Source organism: Monodelphis domestica, chromosome 1 (genome assembly GCF_027887165.1).
Source record: "Monodelphis domestica isolate mMonDom1 chromosome 1, mMonDom1.pri, whole genome shotgun sequence".
NCBI classification, from domain to species: Eukaryota; Metazoa; Chordata; class Mammalia; order Didelphimorphia; family Didelphidae; genus Monodelphis; species Monodelphis domestica.
Genome location: NC_077227.1, coordinates 475,580,387 through 475,602,511, shown reverse-complemented (window position 1 = coordinate 475,602,511; position 22,125 = coordinate 475,580,387). Strand labels below are relative to the sequence as shown.

At 35.8% G+C, this 22,125-nt stretch overlaps 1 long non-coding RNA gene across 1 annotated transcript in view; it reads right to left on the bottom strand.

The window, feature by feature from the left end:
- LOC130456472 (uncharacterized) overlaps positions 1-21,908 on the bottom strand; it is a 33,142-nt gene extending 11,234 nt beyond the window's left edge. Inside the window, exon 1 of the long non-coding RNA XR_008915374.1 lies at positions 21,827-21,908. This is a non-coding gene — a long non-coding RNA (uncharacterized LOC130456472). The remainder of the gene's footprint in view (positions 1-21,826) is intronic.
- Between the last annotated feature and the right edge of the window lie 217 nt (positions 21,909-22,125).

Sequence of the window (22,125 nt, the reverse complement as noted above, 5' to 3'; positions counted from 1 at the left end):
TAGATTTGGCTGGTCTTATGTCTCTGAATATTAGGAGTGGGGTAGCGGAAATGGTCACCTGTGCAAGTTAATATTTCTCAGTATTGGCAAAAGAATTCACCCATTACTAAGTCTAGGCTTGTCAGAGATGAATATTGAAAAAGGAAATGAGGGTTGTAATATTCTCATCCTCAATATATGTTCTTTTTTGTTTCTGATTCAGTATCAGTATTGTGTTTTTTAAGTACTATCTGGAGTAGGGAGTTAAAATTTTTTGGTGTGTTTTAGATCTCCTTAACAATCCAACTGAAGCTATATATTTTTTTCAGAATAATTATGTTGCCTATATATATAATGGAAAGAAATGCTAATTTTAGTTAAATCTTATTGAATGTAAAGATGTGGGGTTTTTTGACCATCTGTTCTTATAGGATCCATGGAATCTATCCATGTATCCCTGGTGGGGTTCATTAACTTCTGTCTTAGAGAAATGTGTACAGTTTGTACTGATCTGCTCCAATTCTCTTGTTAGATGAAGTTCCTAATCAGGGATAAACTTGAAATGTCTCTTCAGAAAATGAAGCAAAATAAATTGCCCATCAAAGTTGATTCTTAGCTAATTGTAAAGCAGGGAAACCTTATGTTTAGTGCATATTTTATGCTCCTTAAGAATCCTTATCATGGGGGCAGCTGGGTAGCTCAGTGGATTGAGAGCTAGCCCTAGAGACGGGAGGTCCTAGGTTCAAATCTGGCCTCAGATACTTCCCATCTGTGTGACCCTGGGCAAGTCACTTGACCCCCATTGCCTAGCCCTTACCACTCTTCTGCCTTGGAGCCAATACACAGTATTGACTCCAAGATGGAAGGTAAGGGTTTAAAAAAAAAAAAAGAATCCTTATCATGCCCTCAGAGTTTCAATATGGTACCCCAGAATAGTCACAGTAGTAAATGTTACCCATTCCAGGAACCTAATGCCTTAAGCTATTTCAAATTCCTGGTATTCCATAAAAGGAAATATAATGTTGGTACTTCCTGGTACAGTGGTTGGAGAAGTGACTTTGATAAAATATAACACAGGAAGTGACATTTTACTTTGTGTGGTCATTGAAAGGGCCAGTCTTAGGCCAATACCTGGAACTTTGCCCTTTGGTTCTTTAGTATTCTAACCAATGGATCAAGATTTAGCCCAAATTCTTTTTTCCAGCTTACATCAATATGGAATTCCTTTAAATTGCAAGCCACTGACCAGGAGGTTATAAAGAGGGAGGTAAATTTCAGTGTTTCATTTCTCACATTGACCCCTTAAGAAAAGCCATGCTGAAGGTAATTTATTTTCACAGGTAAAGCAAATATAGAGGAATGACACCTCTGGACTTGACCATTTTCATTTCTCCTGTTTGCCCAGTTAAGTCACTGAGAAAATTAATAATGAGAATCATTATCCCCACAATGTACTTGTGACTTTTTCAATTTATCTATCACCTCTTTCATTTTACCTCATAGCACCAAGGAATTTCATTGTCTAAGGTCACCTAGCACATTTATCAATAGAACTGGACCCTAAAACAACAATAGATTTTACCCTATCATTATATGCTTGAGTAGTTTGGACAATATGTGCTTATCTGGAACAACTGACTAAGGAGGAAGGACTTGGTAATCTTAAGAAATGACACAACACTTTCTCAGAAAAGGTACTTCCTGTCCTAAAACCTAGTTAAATCACCAAAACTGTCCTATTCAGAATCACTTAGGATTTCTAGCTTTCAGACACTAATGAGTTTGGTTTTTCAAGAAAAATGGAGACTGTGTAGAAATAGACATTATTTACAAAATTGAGGTTCCTGGACAATACAACTTTTCTTGTTAGTAGAGATAATCACATCACACTGGGCCACTCAATAGTTTAAAATAAGGGGACCCTAGCATATATAGTGCACTATATATAGTGCACTCTCTGGACCATTAGCTTCATTCTCTTCTTTTCTTTGGAACCAGAATAATATAATCTTCTTGTTTTGTTTTGGAACATCTCACACTGCCTTTTCTTAGACAAAAGGTATTTCCTAAAGATGATTAGTTTATCAATCATTAGAAGAAAGGAAAAGATGTGTCCTTCAATTGTACAAATACTATCAAGTTATTCCATATGTCCCTTGGAAGAGTTCAGAAAGAAGAGACAATTGTCATCAATCTGAGGACATTCTTTGTTATTAACAAGCAAGCAGGCATTAGCTACTATAGACACTTCCCTCTTTCTTTCTGCAAATAAGATACATGGATGATTGTAGACATTATAATTATTAGTAATTATTCCTAGAAATTATTTATATCTCATTTAAATATGTCCATTAATACCTTATCTCATTTGGTTAATCTAAAGAATCAGGAGCACAATTGCTTCAGTCCACATGGCTGGGGATTCATCAACTACTACTACTCTTCAATTATACCACTGAATTTCATTGGATGATTCCATAGCTAATAGCATCTGAAGTTTAATGCTAGAAAACATGCAGATACTCTCTTCTCATAGCATCTATCTCCTTTTTTAAGCAAAGCCTCAACTATGTTTTGTATTATCTGAATCCATAGCTAATCTTCCTTTCCCTTTCTACTTTGGGCAATATTTTACATTTTCCAAGAAATAGATGAGTGTTAGGCTTACTTTCCTCCATGTCAGTGCCTCATCCCTCCTCTCTCCATGTGAAAAACTTGGCTTCTGTTTTATTTAGTAACACTTCATTTCCCTCAAGAAATTGAGGGGATGCCCATCAATTGAGGAATGGCTGAGTAAGTTGTGGTATATAAATCATGATACTAGTGTGCTATAAAAAATGACAAACAGGATGCTTACATAAAAACTTGGAAAGAGTTACAAGAATTGATGCAGTAGAGTGAAGCGAGCCAAGCCAGGAGGACACAATGTACAGTAATAATAATTTTGTAGAATGATCAACTGTGAATAACTTAGCTATTCTTAGCAATACAAAAATACAAGACAAAATTATGAAGGACATGATGAAAAATAATATCCACCTCCAAAGAAAGAACTGTCTGAGTCTCAGTGCCAATTAAAGCATACTATATTTGATTCTTTTTTTGTCTTTTATTTTACAACATAACTAATGTGGAGATATATTTTGCATGACTGCACATATATAACCTTTATAATATTACTTTCTATCTTAGGGAAGAGTAACCGATGGGTCAGAGGGAGAGAATTTAGAACTCAAAATTTTTAAAATTACTTATAAAAAATTTAAAGGATGATTAAAGAAAAAAATTAGTTAGTAAAATCAATATGCATGATTTCAACATTTAGGATTTCCCTTCACAATTTAAGATATCATAGCTCATGTAGTTTCTATGCTCATTATCCCAATTCCCATTAAAACTGGTGAGTTGGAACTCCAAAGCTTGGTTATTGATCTAAGGCCTTCTTTTGAGGTTCTCTCTGTTTTCTCACAATATCCATCGCTAGTTGTCTCTCCGAATATCATTTTGGCAATTTGTCATCTCTGTGTAATCAATGAAAAGTAATTAGTATCAATTAGCTTTTACAAAGGTACCAAGAAGATATAGAAAGAAGTAGAATTGAAAATCTTTTGATTTACATTTTGTAAATCGGGTTAGCAAATGTGTGGCATTTTAGAGGACCATAGTTTCATCCTAATGCCCTCTAGTACTTCCAGTCTCTTGAGTTTACTCTCTTTCATCTTTGGCATCAAAAGTAGCTAAGGAGAAACTTGGCTAAATTCCCTTAATATTGAATAGCCATCCTAGACAGAGACTTTCCTAAAGAAACACATTTTGTTCCCCACATTATTTGTATTTGTAGAATAGATTATCCACGCTGTGTATATGGTCTGAGAGAAAAATTTTAAGTTCAAAGTGATAGAATATGAAAAAAAGAAAAAAATAATGTCTTCATTTTCATTTTCCTTAAAGTGGCAATTAATGTGGAGAGCAAAAAGATATAATTTTTCTATGTTCTACAAATATAGACAGCAGACAAGACCAGTGTTTCTTTCTTTTAAATACTTTTGCTATATTTGTACCAATGAGAATGTGGTGACTTCTGTTACAACAGTAATGATGATAATTTTATAAATATTTATTTGAGCCCAAAGTGCAAATGGAAATGCTGTGTCTCTTGTCCAAATATATTAATAATAGCTGTGTAATGCTGAATCAGTGTGTATATTGGGGGTGATAGTGGTAGACATATTGCTGTATTCTTTAAATGAGCTAACTCTCTGAGTATGTAATATAAAAGACCTTGACCTGTTCAATGCCTCCATTCTTATCAACTTAGATTTCTATTCCCTGTCAAAGAAGAAACAGATTATTCTTATAAGAATGGAACTCTTACTGTTGGCCAGTGGCCTCAGACAAATATATTGATGATCCAAAGCTTGGCTTCAAAGCTAAAAATGTACTTATATTATATAAAAGACTAATAGTTGTAGCTTTATTCTTTCTTTAATTTCTATTTCCTTTGTGTTCCTCTCTTCTATTTCCTCAAATTCATTTTCTTCTCTTTCACTCTGAACCTGTCTCTGTCTCCCTTTGTTTTTGTCTGTTTCTCTCTCCCTTATCACCAAAGTTGGGGGGTCAGATGACATATTTGGTTTCTCAATGACATCAGGCTTCATCAAAGGACAATTCTGACAATGTGGCCATAAATCTTGTACCCTAATCTATAGTTGTTATTATAGAAAACTGAATCTTGGTCATTATTGACCACAGACTTGGCTCCTTGAATTCCTGCCCAGCCAAACAGAATGTTTTTCTTCCATGAAATCCTAACATTTTTTACCATATGCATTGCTACAGTCCTTTTGTTCATTTTCTTTAAAAAAAAAGTTGTCCTGATTATCATAAGCAAAATTCAGACCCTATATATACCATATGAGAATAGGTTTCAGGTATTCAAAGACCTGAGAAACTTTTTAATATCTCAACAATGGACTTCATGATTCTCTCTAGATCAAAAGGAACATGGCATTGAATTGCAATAGCATCTGACAAACCAGAGGAGATAAATCCAGAGGGAACAAATGAAATACATTTTTTAACTGTCCAAGAGAATGAAGATATTTCTTTAGTTACATACATCAAGTACAGCATATATAGCTCTTTGTATTAATATTAATTAGGGAGATATTGTTACACTTTTACCTCTGAAGCCACTATTATCTAAGTTTCATAGGATTTGCATCTAGAAGTATTCTTAAATATTATATAAATAAGACAGATAAGGAAATTGAGGCCATAAAAGCATTATCAGTCTTGTTACAGATATAAAGCAGATATAAAGCAGTCAAAGTTTTCTTGACATTTTTTAACAGTATCTCTTTGGGTTTTAGTATCTTTGTCTGCAAATGAGAGAGTTGAAGTAGCTGATTTCTCGTGTTCATTTCATCTTTAAATAGTGTGGGTTCCCCTTTATGCCACAATTTGTTTAGTCATTGCCCAAACATTTGGCTGAGAAATTATTTCTTTCTTTTTAACCTTTTGACAAATTATTATTTATTTTCATATTAATTTTAAAAACTATATTTAACTTTAAAAATTGAATTCTGAGTTCTCTCCCTCCCTCTTTATTTGCTCACTTGATTGGGAAGAGAAAAAAATTTTTCTATTCATAGCAAAGGACACTCTAGTCCTACACTCCATTAATGCTTGTATTTAGAGGTAGAACAGAAAAGTTTACACATTTGATCTGTAATTACTTGGCCAACCTTGGGCAAAGTTTAAATATTTAATCTATTATTACTTGGTCAACCTTGGACAAATATTTTCTCTCTAAAGTAAAATAACTTCACTGATCTATAAAATGATGGAGAAAGAGAAAGTTGGGCCTTAAACTAGATAATTTCTAATCTCTCTTGTAGCTCTAATTCTTATAAATCTATAACTAGATGTTCTAGCATCATCTTCCTTTCAAGATAACAAACCATCCATGGGGCATTGATAGAGTATTACAGAATTTCAAACAGTTCATTAATTTGTCATTTTCTGGGTCAAAGAAAGATATTCATAGGTATCTTATTATTATATAATAATATTTGAGACCACAGTTTTTGTCCATTGAATATCATCAAAAGTCTCTTCCTTCATAAAATAACTCCCCTAATTTTGCCTTCAGTTCAAAGTTCTTTTTTTCAATACAAATGAAAGCTGATACTCTAGTCATAATGAATACAATTTAATTAATTTAATCTTCTATCTTCTATTTTGTCCTTTTTAGTTCTCCCTTTCCTACCCTCTACTCCTAATTGGGAATCATTTTTCTTGGATGAATAAAGAATAAATAAAACAAAGAAAAGGCAGCAAGGTGGCTCAATGGACTAAGAGCTAGGCTCAGAGATGGGAAGTCCTGGGTTCAAATTTGACCTAGGATACTTCCTAGCTGTGTGAACCTGTGAAAGTCACTTAAGCCCCATTGCCTAGCCCTTACTGCTCTTCTTCCTTGGAACCAATACACAGTATTGATTCTAGAGATGGAAGATAAGGTATTTTTTTAAAGAAAATAAAGAAACCCTCCACGTCTCCATCTCTTCTTCCAAACCTCCTAGATTAACTTACATTTAATATTCCTCTTCCTAGAGATGTCCCTAATATATTATGTGAGTAAATACATTGTAGTATTTAACTTTGTCTCTAACATGAGACTAGGGGAGGTGAAACTCTTACAAAAAGTTGGAGGAAAATGTTTTTCAATGAAAAATTCCAGTAATCAAAGGTGTTTATGGCATCAGAAATTACTTGATGACCATCCATCATTGGAGTCTCTTTCATCTGAAAGTTTTAAGCAAAGATTTGTTGGCTTCCTGCTGGATATTTTCTAATAGGTATCACTTTGTGATTTAGGTTGAAATAGAATGCCACTGAAATCCTTTCTAATTCTAAAATGTTAAGATTCTGGAATCTTTTCTGTACTCTTGGAGGAGAAATATTCTTTTTTACATTTTGAAAATGTTCCACTACTCATTCAAACCCTGAAGTTTACATAGCCCTGATATGGAAGCTTTTTTCCATTTTTATCTTCAAGTAGCTTTCCTTCTCCCAGGTTTACTAGAGGGAGAAGTGTTAAGGGTAAATTTTAGGGTTGAGACTGAATATATTTTTAATTGGTCACCAGGGATTTAAATTCTAAATCCCAATGAAATACTCAAGTCAGAATGGAATTTTATGGTGGTTTATTTACAACAGAAGGAAGAAATTAAGGGAGTGAAAGAGAAAGGGAAGAAGAGCTGCTCTGGCCTGGTCTGAGCCAGGAAGAGTTCAGAGGTCTCAGCCAAAGGGCCTCCCCAGAAGATTAAATCCAGCTCAGCTTCCAGCCATGAGGCCTACTCCAAGATGAGGGGCCTCCTTGGAGGCTAGTGCCTCCAGAAAGAGCTAAGGAAAAAGGGAGTCAGTCTTAACACTCACCATGTGGTTATCTAAGGGAAGCAGTCTGAGGTCCCACACTGGAGCCCCTCCAAATCAACTACCACTACCAAGACAGTCTCTCACAGGAAGTGATGTGAAATGTAAAGGCAGTTCTTTACATCACTTCCTGCATCTCACATGTACCAATGGTGGCTTAAACTTGGCTTTGGACAGCCCAGGGGGTTAGTCAGTTGTTTCTGATTTGTCACTTGCTAGCACAGGACCATCATAGACCTTTCTCCCCCACACTAAATCCTTAAGTGGGGGTGTATACATTCCTGGTTGCTAGAATTCTAAAACTAAGCAGGGTGGAGTAAATCTAAAATTCACAGAAGTGAAAACCTAAAGTTCTATTTAAGGTCTGGGAGATCTAGGTAACTTGTTCTCAGGGTTTCACCAAACAGGATAAATGAAAAATTCTTCTGGCAACTGGTAAGCATTGTAAGTGATGGATTTGAAACATCTGTATGCCCTGTAGGCAAAAATAACCCAAGCCTACAAATTAATAATTTAAACCTTTCTAAAGTAAATATGGTAATGTAGAATGAATACAGAATTTGGGGCCTAAAGACATAAACTCTAATTCTAGCTGGTATCAATTGACTTTGTAATTTGGGCAGGTTGTTTTACTATTCTGGACTTCAATTTCTTATCTGTAAAACAAGAGGGTTGAACTGGATGATCCATAAGTTCCCTATGAACTCCAGTTTCATGTTATGGAAAGTTATTTGCTTGATAAGGAAGTGTGGTACAGAATAGTGTAAATATCAATGGTTTAAGGTTCCATTTCTGGTTTTATCTCTTACCTTGATATCCCATTCAAATTCATTTTCCTGATGCCTGGGTTCTGAGCAAGTTAATCTATTAAAAAACTTTCAGTGGTTCCTTGTTTAATCTGTTGAGCAAACACCTGTGAAGCATCAGTTATTGAACAAGGCTCTGTGCTAAATGTAGGGAAATGTAAGCCCTTTGGGCTTGCATTTCTCTTGAGGAATATAAAATTTATACACAGAAGTATATACCTAGTAATTGCTTTTTAAATAAAAAACAAATACCTTAGTCTGGCATTTAGTACTTTGACAATTCATTTCATAAAAGGAGATTGCTGTTTACCTGTGTTTTCAAGTTCTGTTTATGTAGCTTAGTGATTACTCTTTAAATATTTGATAGAATTCCCCTTTCAGGAGCTTTTTCCCTTTACAAGTTCATTTGTGTCTTCCTTAAGTTCTCTTTCTGTAAGTGGATTATTTCCATTTTATCATTTCAGTGTTCAATTTTGTTCATTTGTGTATTTCATATTTTTGTAGGCATTTATCCATTTTCTTTAAATTCTTGGCTTCCTGATATATAATTAGATGTGGTTACTTCTAATAATTTTGGGTTTTTTGTTTTGCAATCTCTTTTGAATTTTCCACGTTTTTAAAAATTAGTCAATTATACTTTCCTTTCTGCTTTCTCTTCAAATTAAAAATTGTTTATTCATTTTGTGGGCCTTTTAAAATCCCTGATGTGCTTTCTTTATCAGTTCAATAGTATTTTGATTTTCAACGTAATCTATTTCTCTAATGATTTTCAAAAATTCTTTTCTTGTGCTTCTTTTGAAGTTGATAAATTATCCATTTAGTAATCAATAAAATTTCATTTGTGTCATATTTTGCTACACTTACTTCAAATGGGACTTACAGTCTTTCTCAGAAGACTCACTAGAAATGCTGAAATCAGTAAGCTTAATCATGAATCTATTTACATTCATATAAGAGAGTCTGCTTAAGACTTCACAATATAGAGACAAAGCTTCAGGACTGAAGGGTTGTTGTAAACGAGTAACTTCAGCAATTATTAACAGGTGATACCTGGATATTGCAGTGAATAGGTATCCTTTTATTGTGTGATGATGTTAGGTGGCTCAGTGAGTAGAGTGCTGGGCCTGAAGTCTGAAAGTCTTATCTTCCTGAGTCTAAATCTGGTTCCAGATACTAGCTGTGTGATCCTGGGCAGTTCATTTAATCCTGTCTACCTCAGTTCCTCATTCATAAACTAATCTGGAGAAGGAAAGTTCGGAATCTTTCCCAAGAAAACTCCTTTAGGGTCAAAAAAAGTGTCACACTTGACTAAATGAAAGAACAACAACAACAATGTTAGTATCATAGCTTGAAGTTCACAAAATCAGAATTTGTGATTTTGAAAAATGAGGCAACTCATACTATACCAAAATGAAACCCCTGCTTTGATGTACTTGACAAGGGGTCATCTAGCCTCTCCTATATGACCTATAATAATAGAGAATCCTCTTCAACCTTAGGAAAAGTCCTTCCCACTTTTTGAAAACCCATTAGGAAGTGTTTTCTTTTTTTCTCCCTGAAATCTAAACTAAATTTACATCATATAGCCATTGCCCTTATGTCTGTCCTGTGGAATCAAACAGATCTACTTTCCATATCACAGTCTTTTCAATACTTAAGTATAGCTTTCATGTCTCCCTTGAATCTTTACCAGACCTTTAAATGACACAAATATAATGTGGACTCCTCAATCATATACCACACTGTCTACCCTTATTTAATTGCCTTCCCACCTCGAATGTGATATCTACGTTTTAGTCTGACCTGGGCAGAATTCCATGAGAACTATTTTCCCTCTATTCCTATAAGCATTTGTCCAAGGTCATAATAGCTTTTTGGATTGGTACAGTACACTGCTACCTCATATTGAGCATGCAATACAATTAAAATTGCTAGATTAAGGGGAAAAAAAACCCTTTATTTTTAGAAAAACTGGTTCTCTCCCTTTCACTGAAGCTTGAAGTACAAAGATTAGTCATGGATCAGATTCATCAGCAGGGGAGTTGTGACCTCCATTTCTGACGTGAGCTGATTTTCTTCTTCTTAGGCACCCTGGTGATCTCTGGCTCCTTAGCCACAGATATCTAATCAGTTTAGTCCCCTGCAGCTTGAAACTCCAAAATCAAGAGGTCCAATAGCCTTAGGCTCCCTGGTAGCTGGGTAGCTGGGATTATAGGTATGCAGTATCATTCTCGGCAAACCCTAGATCTCTATCAAACTGCTAACAAAGCCTCTTCCAACTGGTACTTGTGAAATTGATTTTCTTTCAAACACAGAAATTCCCATTTATTTAATTCAATTAGTTATATCTCAAAGCTCTAGCATGTCAAAAAATCTTTTTGGAAGGAAAGAAACAAGCACTTTTTATTTTTAAATTTTTACTTTAAAACCAACCCTTACCTTACATCTTGGAATCAACACTGTGTATTACTTTCAAGGCAGTAGAGTGGCAAGGGTTAGGCAATGGAAATTAAGTGACTTGCCCAGGGTCACACAGCTAGGAAGTGTCTGAGGTCAGATTTGAAACCAGGACCTCCTGTCTCTGGGCCTGGTTCTCAGTTCACTGAGCCACCTAGCTGCCCCTTGAAGAAAGCACTTATTAAGGGTGGTCTGTGTGCTGAGAAATACATTGAGCCCTAGGCTTATAAATATAAGCAAAGGGAATGATACTCCCTGTCTTTTAAGTCATTAATAAAAATGTTAGATAGCTTAAAGTTAAGCTGAAGTTAGGAAGATTTTTAGCTCAAATCTAGCTTCAGACACTGAATATCAGTGTGACCCTTTGCTGGTCACTCCACATGCATTTACCTTAATTTCTTCAACTATAAAAATAGGGATAATAGTAACACCAACTTCATGTGATAGGCACTCTGCTATGGACATTTAATAAAAGTTACTATGCTGGACACTTGTTGCTCTCTCTCTCTCTCTTTTCTTCATCATTTAACTCTTGGTACATACTGGCTTATTTCACACTTGCTTTCTGACAAGCTGCTTAGGACAAGTCTGAGGCAGAATATAGAATCTAGAAATTAGAATGGTTACATGATCATGCAATCTCTCTTTCTCTTTCTCTCTCACTCACCTTTACTCTCTCACCTGTACTAATAAATAACTATAAAAAGTAATATACAGTCTTCAAAGAACTTTAATCATAGCATAACAGTGATATAGTATACCAATATTTTTGGATGTGGCTAAAGCAGTCTTTGGAAAAATTCACTCTCTTAAAACATATTAATGAAATGGAAAGAGGGGATATTAATAAACTGATTATGTAATTCTAACTTCTAGAAAAAAACAAATAAAGAAATCTTAAATAAGCACAAAATAGTTATTTAAAAATAAAGAAATAAGAGGAATAGTGAAGACAACAGAGAAGGAACAGGTTTCTCTCACCTCTGAACCTCAACAAATTAGCTTCTAAACAATTTTGACATAATGCTTAACATGAATTCTGGAGCAGTAGGAACCATAAAGGATCAAGGCGAAACAACCTTTTAGCCCAAGACAACTTAGAAGGTTGGCAGAACACCGGGGTAGAAGTAGAACTCAGACCAAATGTGCCAAGGTTGACCCCACTTTGGCAAGCCAGATCAGGCTGCTGAATCTGCAGAAAGGGTTTCTGGAGCTCTTAGCTCACAAAAGGTAAGGCAATCTGAAAGCTTGTCAAAAGGAAACTATAGGCACTCCTTTGCTAGGTCTGGGTGTGATATTGTATTGCGTTACTTGTCCACAAATTCAGGTCAAAGTCCTGAGTTGTAGTACCAGGATGAGGAGGAGCACTAATACACTAGTGCTAGGGATCATGCAGGAGCAGGAGAGCCTGGTCTCAGTTCCAGGGTGGAAAAGAATGCTCGTGGTCATTCACAGGTCAGAGCACAGGCCATAAGAGTAGAAAACACAATATTTCTTAGATCATACCACTTTATAAATAAAAACTTAGAAATCCCTAGAGCTGGCTGTGAAAGCAGCTGTTCAAGAATGAAGCCTGGGATACCTCCTCTTTCACCACAGAACCAGAGACAACTTTAACAGATACTTCATTAAAAGTCAAGAAAAAGGGTTGGAAAAAATGAGAAAACAACAACAAAGAAAAAGTAATTTTGGTGATAAGGAAGAACAAAACACAACTCAGAAGAAGACAAAAAATCAATATTATTGTATTCAAAGCCTCAAAGAAAAAATTAAATTGGTCTCAAGCCCAAAAGAATTCACAGAGAAGCTCAAAAGGGATTGTTAATTCAAATCAGAGAGAAAGAAGAAAAATTGGGAAAAGAAGTAAGTGTTGGAGGAAAATCATGAAAAAAAGATTTGAGAGAGGCAGAGTCAAGATGACTGCTTAGACACAACAAAAGTCCAGACATCTCTGAAAACCCTTCCACACCAATCAAAAACAAAGTGCTTAATGGGGACAGAAAACAAAATCTAACAACAGGACAGAGCTGGGGGACTCTCCTGCTGAATTCAACTTAAAAAGGTAAGCCAAAAAAAAGAAAAAGCCTGAATTCTTGAACTCTCAGGTTTAAGGGAAAGGAAGAAGGAAGCTCCTAGAAACCCTCCTCCACCTACTTTGCTAAGTCTCCAATGATCACTGGAATCTTGGGGTGAGAACTCTAGCCTGAAGGGCGTGCCTTGCTGTCACAGTTGTGCCAGGTTCAGAGTGCTGACCACAGATGGCAGAGAGGCAACTGGAGGAGAAGCACAGAGAGAGCAACCTAGTGCAATCAAAACGGTTCATCTTCCCCCCCCCCACTCAAGGGTTTGGCCTCAGGGCACATCCAGCTCCTCAGATAAACTTCACCCTAGCTTAATCTCATCAATAGGACAGATAAGAAGCCTTCAGAGGGCAGGGAAGCTCAATCTCCAACATCCCTCCCCCATTAACTGTGATGAGAGCCTTGCTGACTAAGCTCCCAGAAAGAAGGCTACAACCTGATAACAGGTTTTATTAAATTTATTATTTATTACAGAAGCACAGCTCTATTTAGCCTCCACACCTTCACTTACATTTCAGCTTCTGCTGCTAACTGGGGAAAATCTGACCTGAGTGCTCATTAATACTCCATCAGCCTAATCTAGTCAATCAGCAGAGCAGAGAAGAAGGCCATTTAGGACTGAATAGCCCAAACTCACAAATCCAGCAAATAAACAGAGGAGCAAGATTACAGCCAATGACAGGGGGAAATGAAGGGAAAATATGAATAAAACAATGGAAAAAGAAAAAAAAATTATAATCGAAACTTCTAACCAGGTAATGAACAAAGAGCAAATGGAACAGAGGAAGATCAAGGAACACCAGGCAAAAACACATAAATTCCAGTGAATTGGATACAGGCTTTGGAAGAACTCAAAACACAATTTAAAACAAACAATTAAGAGTGGCTAAAGACAATTGGAAAAAGAACTTAAAAAGCAAAATAAGTCATCTGGAAACAGAGGCACATGAACAAAAACAAGAAAAAAAAGTGTCATGAAAGCCAGAATTGACCAGCTTGAAAACAAGGCAAAGAAGGCGAAAGATGACCTACAGAGAAAATTAAACCAGAAGGATGACCAAAAAAGCCAGGGATGAAATTCAGTCTTTAAAAATTAGAATCCAACACCTAGAAGCAAATGACTTCACAAGGTAGTATAATATTTATTGGGAAAGAATGGGTGGATATGAGAACAAGGGATATGGAATGTTTGTAGCAGAGGTATGGTGGAGTTGAAGGGAGAGAGGGAATATGGCTGCCAGTGAGGAAAAGGAGAGAGAGGCCCCCTTCCAAGAGGCTATTTTTGAACCAAATCGGGTGTCCAAGAAATGAGTCACTTATGATAGCCTTGTAAATCTTGAACTTTCTCAGACTTGTGAATGTTAAAAATTTCCCCATCGGGGAATTCTCAATTGGAACAATTCCCTACTAGGAACATTCCCCATTTTGACTGTGAGAACTCGCCAGGATCAGAAATGGAAGGACCTCTACTCCACCCATACTTAAGACTGCTTTAGGGGAGAAAACTCCTTGCTAAACAATGAAAGTACTTGGACCCATGCTTATGATGAGGCAAGGAGTTCTTTGAGCCATGCCTGTTTTTAGAATTGATACCAAGGGATGCTAGGTACCTATAAAGGTTGGGCAACTTGTAAACTTGCCAGGAGCAAAGAGGTGAAAACTTACTTAGATGTTTTCTCTTGAGGGGATTAGTCGACCCAGCAGTGTTTTTTCTGATTCAAACTAACTAAAGGGATTAAGTCAATCTAGCAGTGTTTTTAGAATGGGTTGTCCTTTGGAAAATGTCTACAGTGATTGGTAGATGTAAGGACTTAGGGGAGGTGACATAGGAGAAAAACCCCAATATAAGAAAAAGCAGAATCTCTTGAGGAGAAAAAAATCCTTTTGGAGAATCTCTCTTGAGAGAGGCTCTAGAGAAGGGAAGCTCTTGGAGGACAATCTCTAAGGAGGTCTCCCTGGAGCTCCTCTGAGGGGACTCTGTCCCCCTGGAGGCTCTTGAGAGAGGCCCTTTGAAACAGTCTCTGGCTGGAAAGCTCTTTGAGGAGGACTCTGGCTGGAACTCTCTCTGAAGAGACTCTGTCACTAGAATCCTTGCTTAGACAGGCCTTGTGGTGAGTGATAAAAGACTGACTGACTGATCCCTCTCTCTTAAGACTCACGTCTAGGCCATGTTGGCTTAAGGCCCTTAATACTTATTTCCTTTTTCTCTCTTTCTCTCTTTTCTTTAATTCCTTATTGTATTATTAATTAAATTCTCTATAAAACCCAGTTGACTTGGGTATATTCATAATTGGGAATATTTCCCTGGTGACCACCTTATATTTGATTTAAAACCAAGACACTGTAGTGAAACATATTTTCTGGGGTCACAATTTACTTACCCACTCTTATATCTACTACAATTTAAGTCTTCCACTATTTTAATTCTTACAGTTTAATGCATTAACTCTTTTAACTGCCACAATTTATGACCATAACTATTTTAAATATTACAGCCTTCAGGGATGTTTTTCTCTCTGAATTGCTGCCGAAGTTGCCCCAGAGCAGGTAAACACAGACCCTCCTGAGGGACAAGCCTTTCCCCAGAATTTGGTCACCCAGCAGGGGTCCAATAAGGAACATTTGTAATTAGATGACTGAACTGAGGTTCAGCTCCCTCTATGCCCCAGGGAAGATAGTCCACTTACCTGACTGATATTCAAATAAGAGAAATTTTAATAACGAGTCCAGTTTGGAGAGGTATCAGGGAAAAGAGAATGCCCCTTACTAAGGTCGGAGCCTTTCTCAGCTTTGGAGCTGAGGCCAGGACTCACAGGCTGGTGGAGGATTTCTCTTATTCCTGTCTACACTATATCTGTGTTAGTTTTCTTAATTTCAAAATCTTAGCAGTAGATAGCAAGCAACAAGAAAAGTTCTGAACTTCAGAGCTGATTGGGCCTATCTCTTGAAGCTGAAGAAATCAAGGCACTCTATCCAGTCTGGGAAGCCAAAGCTCCTCCCACTTCCCATGCCAGGAAGGAAGTCCTAGTCACAAGACCCACTGCCACTCCCAGTTTCCCCTTCCCCCACCAAATGTCAGTTTTGACAATTTCTTCTCTCTCTAATATTCCCATTGTTGCCTGTTCCAACACAGTGGCAGAAAGTCCAGAACTTGTTCTAGTTTCCTTTCCACAGTAGTAAGAATCTCATAAAAACAAAACAAAATGAAAAATATTGAGGAAAATATGAAATACCTGATTGACAAAACTACAGACTTAGAAAATAGATCCAGGAGAGACAATTTAAGAATTATTGGACTACCAAAAGATCATGACAAAAGAAAAAGCCTGGATATCATTCCACAGGAAATTATCCAAGAAAACTACCTATACCTTATTAAACAAGAGGGAAAAGTGGAGATTGAAAGAATCCACAGATCACCTCCTGCATTTAATTCCCAATTCACAATGCCCAGGAATATTATAGCCAAATTCAAGAACTACCAGACCAAGGAAAAAATATTGCAAGCTGCTAAGAAGTCATTCAGATATCATGGAACCACAGTTAGGATAACAAAGGACCTGACTGCATTCACATTGAAGGAATTGAAGGCATGGAATATGATATTCTGGAAAATAAGGGAACTGAGTCTACAAGCAAGAATCAACTACCCTGCAAAACTGACTATATTGTTGCAAGAGATGTTATGGTCATTTAATAATATAGAGGACTTCCAAACATTCATAAAGAGAAGACTGGGCATAAATAGAAAATTTGATGCCCAAACACAGAGCTCAAGAGAATCATCAAAAGGTAATTAAGAAAGGGGGGAAATTTTTTAAAGGAACCCAATAAATTCAAATGATTTGTATTCCTATAAGAAAAGATGTTATTTGGTAACTCTTAAAATTGTTATTATTAACAGGATAGCTAGAAGAAGCATACTTAGAGGAAATAATGACAAATTGTATAGGATGAAATGCCAAATATATATATATATAAACTAGGGATATAAAAAGGATAATGCTACGAGAAATGAAAAAAGGAATAAAATGGGGTAATTTCATATTTCATAAAGAACCTCATGGGGGAGGTGGGGAGAAGAAAAATATGATGGATAGGTGAAAGTTTGTAGACGGTATCCAAAAAATTTTAATCATTATAGTGAAAAATCCCCAAATAAACACTAAATTGGAAACCATAAAAATCAGAGGAGAAATTAATAAAATTGAAAGCAAAAGAACTATTGAAGTAATAAATAAGACTAGGAGCTGGTACTTTGAAAAAGCAAAATAGATAAAGTACTGATTAATCTAATTAAAAAAAGAAGAAAACCAAATTAACATTATTGAGGATTAAAGGGGGGACATCACCTCTAATGAAGATGAAATTAAGGTAATTATTAAGAATTATTTTGTCCAATTATATGGCAATTGTTCAGATAGTTTCTACACTCAGTATTTTCTTGTTGTTGTTAGATACTCTAGGAAAAAGGACCAATGTGACAGTGTTGGAAATAGGTTGTAGGGCAGAACAATGAATAACTTAGGGGACAGATGAAAAACTTAATCTCAATTTATTACATTTATAAGGTTTATAGTTGAAGGATATATTAGGAGAGCCTAAAAACTAAGGGGTGGTTCTAAGGAGATCCCAATTACCACTTTTTAGGTCCTCATGAATACTTCTTCTGTTTGGGTTTCCCCAAACCTATGCTCTGTACTTATTCTAACTAATTCTCAATTTGTATCTAAACTAAGCCTATGTCCAAAATCTTTAATTAAATAATATATAATTTAAGAATACTATCTCAAGGTGTTGCAGTAAAGATTGTACTGCCAGTTCCAGCCAAGGTTGACTTTGGTTGAAGGAGGAATGATCTGAATAGGCCTAATACTTACCTCTCTCTCTCTTTTCTCACAAACATCAGAGGAATAAGATCTCTTTGTCGGGATTTTACTCTTCAGCTACTGTCAAACAGTAACTTCTCTCTTTTCCAAAAGGTTTCCATAGGGAAAAGCCAGGCAGCTCAGGAGGACACTGCTCCTTGGACCAAGCTCAGATCCAAAAGAGTGAAAGCTAGTCAGAAAATGACTAGAATCTCAGACCTCTCAGTGGCAGTTAAAAACCCCGCACCTGGGAATTTCAACAGAACTCTTGCTTTGCATTCTGAACTAGCTTGAGTTCCTTCTTTCTCCTGCCATTCAACTTATCAGAATCAATTACTAATCAATAATATTCCTAGTGTAATTAATATGACAATCTAGGTGAAATGGATGAATATTTACAAAAATATAAATTGCCTAGATTAACAGAAGAGGAAATAGAATACTTAAACAATCCTATATCAGAAAAAGAAATTGAACAAGCCATTAAAGAACTCCCTAAGAAAAAATCCCAGGGCCAGATGGATTCACAAGTGAATTCTATCAAACATTTAAAGAACAACTAATCCCAGTACAATAAAAACTATTTGACCTAATAAACAAAGAAGGAGTTTTACCAAATTCTTTTTATGACACAAAAGATGGTACTGATCCCAAAGTCAGGCAGACTAAAAACAGAGAAAGAAAACTACAGATCAATCTCCTTAATGAACGTAGATGCAAAAATCTTAAATAGACTATTAGTCAAAAGACTCCAGCAAGTGATCATGAGGGTTATTCACTATGATCAGGTGGGATTTATAGCAGGAATTAAAGGATCATTTAATATTAGGAAAACCATGCAGATAATTGACCATATCAAGAAGCAAACCAACAGAAATCACATGATTATCTCAATAGATACAGAAAAACCTTTGACAAAATATAACATATTCCTATTGAAAACACTAGAAAATATAGGAATAGATAAGGCCTTTCCTAAAAATAATAAGCTGTATATTTAAAATCATCAGCAAGCATCATCTGCAAGGAAGATAAATTAGAAGCCTTCCCAATAAGATCAGGAGTGAAGCAAGGAAGCCCATTATCAACTTTATTAAATTTAACATTGTACTAGAAATGCTACCAGTAGCAATTAGATAAGAAAAAGGAATTGAAGGGATTAAAGTAGGCAATGAGAAGAATGAACTCTACTCTTTGTAGATGATATGATCGTCTACTTAAAGAATCTTAGAGAATCAACTAAAAATCTAGTGGAATTAACAACTTTAGCAAAGTTGAAGGATACAAAAATAAATCCACATATGTAAATCATCGATATTTCTATATATTTCCAACACAAGTTAGCAGCAAGAGTTAGAAAATTTTCATTTAAAATTACCCTAGACAATATAAAATGTTTAGGAATTTATCTACCAAGACAAACATAGGAATTATATGGGCACAACTACAAAAAACCTTTCACACAATTAAAACTAAATCTAAATAATTGGAAAAACATTAATTGCTCATGGGTAGGATGAGATAATATAATAAAAATGACAATCCTACCCAAATTAATTATTTATTCTGTTCCATACCTATCAAACTACCAAAAATTTTTTTCTACTGAATTAGAAAAAAAATTATAACAAAGTTCATGTGGAAGAATAAAAGATCAAGAATATCAAGGAAACCAATGGAAAAAAATGTGAAAGATGGGGGCCTAGCAGTACCGGTTCTTAAACTAGACTATAAATCAGTAGTCATCAAAACAATATGGTACTGGCTAAGATATAGAAGGGAGACTCAATGGACTAGAATTGAGGTAAATGACCTCAGCAAGATAGTGTATGATAAACTGAAAGATCCCAGCTTTCGGGATAAAAATCCACTGTTTGACAAAAACTGCTGTGAAAATTGGAAAACAGTAGGGGAGAGACAAGGTTTAGATCAACATCTCACACCCTACAGCAAGATAAATTCAAAATGACTGAATGACTTAAATATAAAGAAGTAAACTATGAGTAAATTAGGTGAACATAGAACAGTATACCTGTGAGATCTATGGGAAAGGAAAGATTTTAAGACCAAATAAGAGATAGAGAATATTACTAAATATAAAATGAATAAATTTGATTACATTAAATTTAAAAGATTTTATACAAACAAACCCAATGCAATCACAATTAGAAGGGAAGAAACAAATTGGGAAAAAAACCTTTATAACAAAAACCACTGGCAGAAGGTCTAATTACTCAAATTTAAAAGGATCTAAATCAATTTTAACAAAAAATCAAGTCATCCCCCAATTGAGACATGGGCAAGGGACATGAATAGGCAGTTTTCAGATAAAGAAATCAAAACTGTCAATAAACACATGAAAAAGTGTTCTATATCATTTATAATTAGAGAAATGTAAATCAAAACAACTCTGAGGTACCACCTCACACCTAGCAGATTGGCTAATATGACAGCAAAGGTAAGTAATAAATGTTGGAGGGGATGTGGCAAAATTGGGACACTGAAGCATTGCTGGTGGAGTTATGAATTAATCCAACTATTCTGGAAGGTAATTTGGAATTATGCCCAAAGGATTTAAAAGACTCCTGCCATTTCATCCAGCCATACCACTGTTGGGTTTGTACCCCCAAAGAGATTATAGGGAAAAATATGTGTACAAAAATATTTATAGCCATGCTTTTTATGGTAGCAAAAATTGGAAAATTACGGGATGCCCTTTGGGTAATAGCTGACCAAGTTGTGCTATTTATTGGTGATGGAATACTATTGTGCTAAAAGGAATAACAAACTGGAAGAATTCCACATGAACTAGAAAGACCTCCAGTAATTGATGCAGAGCAAAAGGAACAGAATCAGGAGAGCATTGTACATAGAGACAGATATACTGTGGCACAATCAAACATAATAGACTTCTCTAGTAGCAGCAATTCAATGATCCAGGATAATTTTGAGGGACTTAGGAGGAAGAATACTATCTATATACAGAGGAAGAACTATAGGAATAGAAACACAGAAGAAAAACAAGTACTTGATCACATGGTTCAATGGGGATATGAATGGGGATGTAGATTTTAAATGATCACTGTATTGTAGACATCAATAATATGGAAATAGGTTTTAATCAATGTCAACATGGAAATATAGAAATCCCAAGTTTATTTAGTTTGAGGGTAGAAACCCCAGGTTTTGACCTTGTCACAGGAGAAGTTTCTCCCTGAGGGAAGGTCCCACTTCACCAGAAAATAGACATCCACTTCAGCTTTGATGCAGTAGGTAGTGTGTCAGTCTTGCAAGCTGAATGTACCAAGTTTGATCCTCTGAAGGAGGGTGTGATATACTGGGAAAGGCTTCTGTAGACAAAAGAGCTAAGTGACTTCTGATGGGGTCTACTTCCCCACCTGAAGTGAATGTCTATTGTCTGGTGAAGTGGGACCTTCCCTTGGGGAGAAACGTCTCCTGTGACAAGGTCAGAACCTGGGGTTTCTACTGTCACACTAAATAAGCTGGGGTTTCTATATTTCCATGTTGACAAATAATACATGTAAAACCCCATGGAACTGTTCCTTGGTTATGGGAGGAGGGTGAGAGCAGGGGAGGGAAAGAACATGAATCATATAACTTTTGGAAAATATTCTAAATTGTTTAATTAAATAAATAAGCTTAAAAATAAACAAACCAAAAATATTTGACTGTGTAAATGAAGATATGGCAATACAAATTGGATTTGCATAAAAAGCAAGAAGCTCAGAACTCTTGAAATGCCAATCATCAGAGGAGGGGCAAGGAGATAGACTGTGTTCCAATGGAATCTTGAAGGGAGCAGTTAGGAAAGTTCAGCTGTTTGAATTCATTTTCCTTCTCTAGCTGTTGGATGAGGAGGTAGAAGACAAGCTCTCTCTCTAGTCATTGCTTATCCATAAGACTGTGTGCTGAGAAGGCTTTTGGGTTTTAGCCCTAGAAGAAATCTGTCAGCACTTGTTGTCAACATCTTCCTTTAGGGAAAGATAACTTTGTTTACTGAATTTGAATACATCTTGAAATCTTCAATCAACAGAGATAACTTAGAAACTTAGGGAGATCTATTTTTCCTCTCAAACCCTCCCCTCTCCTTACCTCCTCTACCCAAAAGAATAAAAGACCTCTTAGTTAAAAGATTTGATTGTGGGATTTAGTTGTTAGGGGAAATCTTCAAGCTTACCATTTCTGAGAAGAACAATTTCAAGACAGTTGAAAGAGAACAGGAAGTAGTGTAGGGGGAGGGGCCCAAGATCCAGTCTTTCCCCTAGTTTACTTCCTGGTGTTACTGCTCTAACATTTCCCTATTACCATAATTCCCCTAGTAGCAATATCTACTACAACTGTTTGGTATAGGAAGCACAAAAATAATAGAATATAATACTCCAAAAAGCAGAATAGGTCAATTGTTAAAAGATGCACCAAAATACACTGAAGAGATGAACTTCTTAAAAAGCAGAATTGGTCACATGACAAAAGATA